Below are 6,887 nucleotides of genomic sequence, written 5' to 3'. Positions count from 1 at the left end.
AGGGCACCAACGAGCCACGCCGAAACCCAGTGCGCCTGCGCCCCGCTTCGCCTGCAGTACCGATTTCTGGCCAGCCGAGGGCACCAACGAGCCACGCCGAAACCCAGTGCGCCTGCGCCCCGCTTCGCCTGCAGTACCGATTTCTGGCCAGCCGAGGGCACCAACGAGCCACGCCGAAACCCAGTGCGCATGCGCCCCGCTTCGCCTGCAGTACCGATTTTTCGCCAGCCGAGGGCACCAACGAGCCACGCCGAAACCACTGCGCATGCGCCCCGCTTCGCCTGCAGTACCGATTTCTGGCCAGCCGAGGGCACCAACGAGCCACGCCGAAACCACTGCGCATGCGCCCCGCTTCGCCTGCAGTACCGATTTCTGGCCAGCCGAGGGCACCAACGAGCCACGCCGAAACCACTGCGCATGCGCCCCGCTTCGCCTGCAGTACCGATTTCTGGCCAGCCGAGGGCACCAACGAGCCACGCCGAAACCACTGCGCATGCACCCCGCTTCGCCTGCAGTACCGATTTCTGGTCAGCCGAGGGCACCAACGAGCCACGCCGAAACCACTGCGCCTGCGCCCCGCTTCGCCTGCAGTACCGATTTTTCGCCAGCCGAGGGCACCAACGAGCCACACCGAAACCCAGTGCGCATGCGCCCCGCTTCGCCTGCAGTACCGATTTTTCGCGCTGCAGTACCGATTTCTGGCCAGCCGAGGGCACCAACGAGCCACGCCGAAACCACTGCGCCTGCGCCCCGCTTCGCCTGCAGTACCGATTTCTGGCCAGCCGAGGGCACCAACGAGCCACGCCGAAACCACTGCGCCTGCGCCCCGCTTCGCCTGCAGTACCGATTTCTGGCCAGCCGAGGGCACCAACGAGCCACGCCGAAACCACTGCGCATGCGCCCCGCTTCGCCTGCAGTACCGATTTCTGGCCAGCCGAGGGCACCAACGAGCCACGCCGAAACCACTGCGCCTGCGCCCCGCTTCGCCTGCAGTACCGATTTCTGGCCAGCCGAGGGCCCCCACGAGCCACGCCGAAACCACTGCGCATGCGCCCCGCTTCGCCTGCAGGACCGATATTTCGGGCTGCAGTACCGATTTTTGGCCAGCCGAGGGCACCAACGAGCCACGCCGAAACCACTGCGCCTGCGCCCCGCTTCGGCTGCAGTACTGATTTTTCGGGCTGCAGTACCGATTTCTGGCCAGCCGAGGGCACCAGCGAGCCACGCCGAGCAAGTGCGCCTGCGCGCTGCGGCTGCCTGCAGTACTACGCTGTTCGTAGCTGAGGGCCGCAGGGAGCAGTGTCGGGGCGGCGCGCATGCGCGAGGCGGCTGGTTGGCTGGCAGGCTTTCATCGCTCGAGGGGCACCAAGGAACCGATGCGTCCAGGACGCATGCGTTCGTCGGCTGGCTGCACTATTGGGGTGGCATCACCCGAGGGCAGCATGGAGCACATCTGGAGCAGTGCGCATGCGTTAATCCCCTGCCTGCAGTACCGGTTCGTAGTCACTTGAGGGCAGCAGGGAGTAAGCGGGTCGCCCCCCAATGCGCATGCGCCACTCCGCTTGCCGCAGCCGCGAGCCGGTCTGATCCAGTGCGCATGCGCGACCCCGCTGGCCTAGGCCGGCAGCGGCCGCCGCCGCTCCCCGCACCCTCCGGTCGGGCCGCCCCGACCCTTTCGTACCCTCCCCCCGGGCACCTGTGTCCTGCAGGAGGAGACGGTGGCGGGGACCTCACGAGCACCCCGTGTCTCGGCGGCGGTGCAGCACCGGGGCGCAGCAGCGCCGAGGGGTGGTGGCGGTGGCAGTCGCGCCTGGGGCGAGCAGGCCTCGGGTGGCAGGGCGCGCCGGGTGCCCGCAGTCAGGGCCCAAGGCAAGGGCCCCAGCCGGGCCTCGTCCTCGGCCTCCTCGGTTTCTGGCAAGCGTGCTTACAGCCGTTTTTCCATCCGGACAGGGAAAAGAGCCTCCTGCCAGTTCTGCTCCTGACTCTTCCAGAACCTCCCACTGCGGTGCTCTGCTGCTACCAGAAAAACGACGGATATGCTGCTCTAAGAAACGCGACCCTCTTCCTCAGCACTGATGGGAAGGACCCTTTATTTCACACAGAGCTTTAACCTTTCTTCTTCTGTCAGCGGGCCGTTTCCCCAATTACAGTACCTTTGTAATGAGCCTGGCGTTGCGCTGTGTGCTGTGCACCAACCGGCCTTGAATCCTGTCCCTTCCAGTCAGTTTTAAGGCTCAGGCACCTCGCTCTCACACCTCTTCGTCCGTAGCTCTGCCCACCACAGCACTGTCCACGAAAGGTAATGCCTTTCCTACCTCTCTGCAGGCAACCCGTCTAAACCGTCTCTGACAACGACCACGTGTTAGTGCAGGCACACTGTGAAACCCCAACCAGACCTGAGGAAAGGTGTACTGTTTCTCTCTCCATGTGAAAGCCAATCTGTAAATCGATTTTTCTCTAGTGAGGGGAGTGACCAGGAAACAGCCACTTGTTATCTTGTCGCTTACCAACACCCTTGGGTGCACGAGGTACATCGCAGCTATCCTCCCCGGGACGCCGCGCAAAAGTCCTTCTCGCGGGACAGCCTGCCTCCCCACACCTCCAGGCCATCTGCATCTACACGAGCGAGGGCACACGTACAAGTCTGCTCTGGGGAGGAACCTCAGCCCTAAAGGCAGGAATTAAAACAAAGACAGGGAGAGGCAAACATGTGTTCAGGGCAGACCCTGCCCTGTGCCCGCACGGAGCAGAGCACTGCCAGGCCCCTGAAAGCCCGCACCCTTTTCTCCCCGCAACGCATGCCTTGAGGTGGGCCGGAGAAATCCAGGCACCCGCAGCCACCCCAGGGACACCCTCGCCTCTCTGGTTCTGCTGAGCCCTCAGCGCAAGGTGGTTCCGGCCCTTACCCGCCACGGGCAATGAGTGCTGCCGCCTACCAGGAGAAACGCATTGCAAGGCAAAGCCTCCGGAATCGTCAGCGGGCGTATGACCGCCCCCTGGGTTTCTTCTCCTCTTCCTCTGCTCTCGAGGGAAGCTCAATAGCTAGTCCGCTTCTTCCTGCCTTTGCATGTCTAGAGCACCGGCTTATCGACTGCTCTCAGCTGCCTCCTGCGACGCGACGTTAGCGCTAGAAGCACATCCACCGTGTTGCTCGGTATTGGCTCAGAAAGGCGTTTGTTTACTAAAGGAAAGGAAAAGGCAAGAGTACTCCTGGGGAGAACACACGTATATGAACGCAAGCACCATATGAGGGAGGTCATATGCAATGGCAACACAATCTCTGCTTTACGCTCAGTTATGACAGTAAGGCAGTAAGCCAAACGAATACTAGTTTCAAACTTTCAAAGCAACGAACTTATAGAAACAACAACAAAAAATCCAAACTGTGATGAGGATTTCCCCAGAGTTAGCCCAGAAATACTACAAACCACAATAACGTATTTGCTTCCCCTCCAAAGGGTTGCAGCTGCATAAAGAGATACCGAGTTTGCCTTTAATCTCTGCTTTATTCAAAAAGGGGAGGGTGCTGACACACAAAGCCAGAAGGAAGGCTTCTCAGGGGAAAAAAAGCCAGAAGCTTGTAAGCGGCACAAAAAAAGCTTTACAAAGGGGGTGGGGGGTGGGGGGTGCAAAAAGCCCAAAAGAGAGAAGAGCTTAACAGAGTGAACTGGTGGTGCAAAATTGCAAAAGGAAGGATCGAGGGGCAGCAAAAAAGAAAAGGAAAAGGAAGGGATGTTGTGGGCTGGGCGAGGGAGAAGAAACAATTCAGGGTTCTGTGGGGACAAGATGGTGAAAGGGAGGACCTCAGGGGCAAAAAGAACCTCAGCGGAGGAACCTACAAGTCACAAAAAGCCAAACTCAGGCATCCGCAGAGCACAAATACTTGACAGGAGGGATCGGGGGAGAATGAAAGGCCAGAAGGTGGGCTCTGGGGTGCACATAATCCAAAGAGAGGTACCTTTCTCAGCACTCATCACGGCAGCACTCCGGCCTCTCCCCGTGCTGAAGATGGGCTGTGCCAGGATTCGCCGTGTCCCCGCGATGCCATCCAGGGCCCATTTACCCACAGCTGGCTCCTTCCCCCCTCTGTCCACACCAAACCCTGACCTGCTTCGGGACAAGAAAGAGCAAAATAAGTGCCAAAACACTGCAAAATGGGTAAATTTGGGGGTAATGGGGAGGGCAGAAGACCATGGGGGACCCTAAGAACCCATCCAGAACGTGTAAGTATTGCTAATAATATTCAAAAGCTGCTTATACTCCTTGTTTTCTTCCCAGGGATTTTTTGCAAGCATATTCTAGATGAGATTTAAAAGGACAAAATTCCATAAAATTTGCAACCCCTAAACAAGCAATGACCTTACTCATTTAGCACTGTCAACCTCCTGCCTTTCTGTTTGTTACGCAAAGTAGATAGTCAAAAGAGAGCTCCGTGACAGTCTGCGCAGTTTTGAAGATTAAACACAAGGGATGTTTGCACAGAGCATCTCTACCACACTAAAGCATGAAAACATCAGCACTCTGATCATCTTTCGAGGTACTGCAGTCAGCAAGCTCAGAAGGCTCGTTCAGTTTCTAAAATATCTGGACTTTTCGAGTAGCGATCGCAGCTTAAAGGCTCTTATTGTCAGAAAAATCTAGTGGCTTGATTACTACAGGTATTATTAGCGGAAGCACACAGCCTTTTAAAAAGGGCAGATACTGTCTCTTACGTTTCCAGTGAATCCTCAGAATTCTCATTGCTTTTCATTAGGAGTCACCTTCAGCCGCAAGAGCGTTAAAAAGACCAAATACTTTGCTGTCAGGTCAGAACTTTCTGCTTCCTGGGGCCTAAAGGGACACGCGATTGTCTGCTAAAACAGGTACTAAACCCCCCAAAAGAGAGAGGGGAAGTCGGACAGAGAGATGGGATGGTACAGGGGAAAAGAGGGATAAGGAGGCGGCAAATAGATGGATGAGGAGCTGAACAGAGGGATGGAAACAGAGAAGACTGGAGAGGTGGATGGAGGGCTGAAGGGGCAAAGAGAGGTACGAAGAGGCAGATAGACAGAGCAGTTGGGGGGGGGGGGTGGAGGGATGGGGAGCCAGGCAGAGGGACAGCAGGCAGGTAGTGGGATCGGGAGAGAAAGAGGACGACGAAGAGCTGGACAGAGCGATAGGGAGCCAGTCAGAGGGATGGAGAAGCAGACAGAGGGAAGCAGGTATTGACAGAGGGACGGGAAGAGTACAAGAGGGATGGGGAGCTGGGCAGAGCAACGAGTAGTTAAACAAAGGGATGGGGCACCGGACAGAGCTATGGGGAAAGAAAGAGAAAGATGGAGAGCTGGACAGAGGGACAGGGAGCAGAACCGGATGGACCCAGGCAGCCCGCCCGGGACAGCCCTCGACCCGCTCCAGCCCCGCTCACCCGCCGAGCGCTCTGCACACCGTTTTCCCCAAGTCCGCCTGTGGGCCTGCTTGCCCGAATCCCTGCGCCTCCAGAGCGCCTGCGTCCGCGAGAGCGAGGGCGCACGCACGGGCCCACACCGGGGAGGAACCTTGCACTCCGTCACGCCCTTTTACTACTGCTTGTGCATCAGCCCCTTTCAGACCGTCACGTGCGCACGCTTAACCCCCCAAATTCTCTCAGCCCTTAACAACTTCCGTACTCACGGCACCTAGCTTTCCCACGCTCTTCCCCGTCTTGTTTGAAAACCCTCCCAGAGCTCTTCTGTACTTACGTGCTTCCTTAAAACAGCATCACCGAAATCAACAAAACGGGTCGAGCGGCTCCTCCTCAGGTTGCTGGCCCTCGGAACACTATTCTGCAAATGAATCAAACCACCAAGGTCACCGGGAGGTTCCTGTTTTGGAGCTTCCTCTCCCCCCTCCCGCTCCCCCCCCCCCCAAGCTTTCATTACGGTTCCCTAACCTGGGCAAACGCAGGTCCTCCCTTAAGCACTGCAACAGTTTTTATTCTGGGGTCCCAAGTTCCCGTTATTGCTTGCTGCTAGGCAGCAAAGCAAGGCGAGGACAGGTCGGGTCACAGGTAACCCATCTAGCCATCCTAAATTCTCATTTTAGGCCTCGCCGGTTACTCCGGGTAAACAGACCAAAATAAAGCTCCAGACAGGCAGGTGAGGCTTCACACAGACCTCGCGGGCCTGCTAGCGCCAGCGATGCCATAGCGACTGGGCTACCAGGCGCTACTCCCCCCTCTCCTTTGCTGGTCCACGAAGCGTGGCTCACGGGTCACGGTAAGGACGCTGCCAACCTTCCTACGGCCGAAGGCTCCTCTTCGGGACCGGGCAGAGAACCTTTCCGCTGGCATTTGGATTCTCCTGGCCGCTCCTGACACGCGATAACTGACAGAGGTCTGAGGGCAGCAGCCCGTAGTTCTTCACGGCAGCATATAGTCCTTCCCCCATGACATGACAAGTAAGGAACAGACACACTGGCCCACTGCTGCAGTGCTGAGGAGGCACAGGCACCTGGAACGGCAGCTCCTGGCTGCCACAGAGCACGACGTGGCCAGCGGGTGGGAACCCTGTTGACAGCTGCACCTCCTGCCACCTCGACAGGCACAACATGATCTCCCAGAAACCCAGCAAGGGAAGCCAACGCCTCCCGGCATGCCTAACAGATTAAAATGGCCGCCCGGAAGCTCGGTGCTGGGACACTACATCTCCCAGAATGCTCCGCAGATGAAAATGGCCGCCCGGCAGCCCGGCGCCGGAAGACTACTGCTCCCGGCATGCCGCGCCCCCAAAACAACATGGCCGCCCGGAAGCTCGGTACCGGAAGAATACATCTCCCAGAATGCTCTGCAGACTAAAATGGCCGCCCGGAAGCCCGGCGCCGGAAGACTACTGCTCCCGGCATGCCGCGCCCCGCAGACAGCCTGGCCG

General features: G+C 58.2%; 1 long non-coding RNA gene across 2 annotated transcripts; it reads right to left on the bottom strand.

Annotated features, from left to right (window-relative positions):
* Positions 1-3,022: 3,022 nt before the first annotated feature.
* LOC138064711 (uncharacterized) lies at positions 3,023-6,727 on the bottom strand. Of its 2 annotated transcripts, none has more exons than XR_011137954.1 (2): positions 6,229-6,727; positions 3,023-5,804 (listed from the first exon to the last, which is right to left on the bottom strand). It is a non-coding gene; the product is annotated as an uncharacterized lncRNA (long non-coding RNA). The 2 variants fall into 2 exon arrangements; XR_011137953.1 differs by having other exon boundaries at positions 6,254-6,727.
* Positions 6,728-6,887: the final 160 nt, after the last annotated feature.

This window comes from Struthio camelus, chromosome Z (assembly GCF_040807025.1).
Source record: "Struthio camelus isolate bStrCam1 chromosome Z, bStrCam1.hap1, whole genome shotgun sequence".
NCBI lineage: Eukaryota > Metazoa > Chordata > Aves > Struthioniformes > Struthionidae > Struthio > Struthio camelus.
This window is presented reverse-complemented; position numbering and strand designations above follow the sequence as displayed.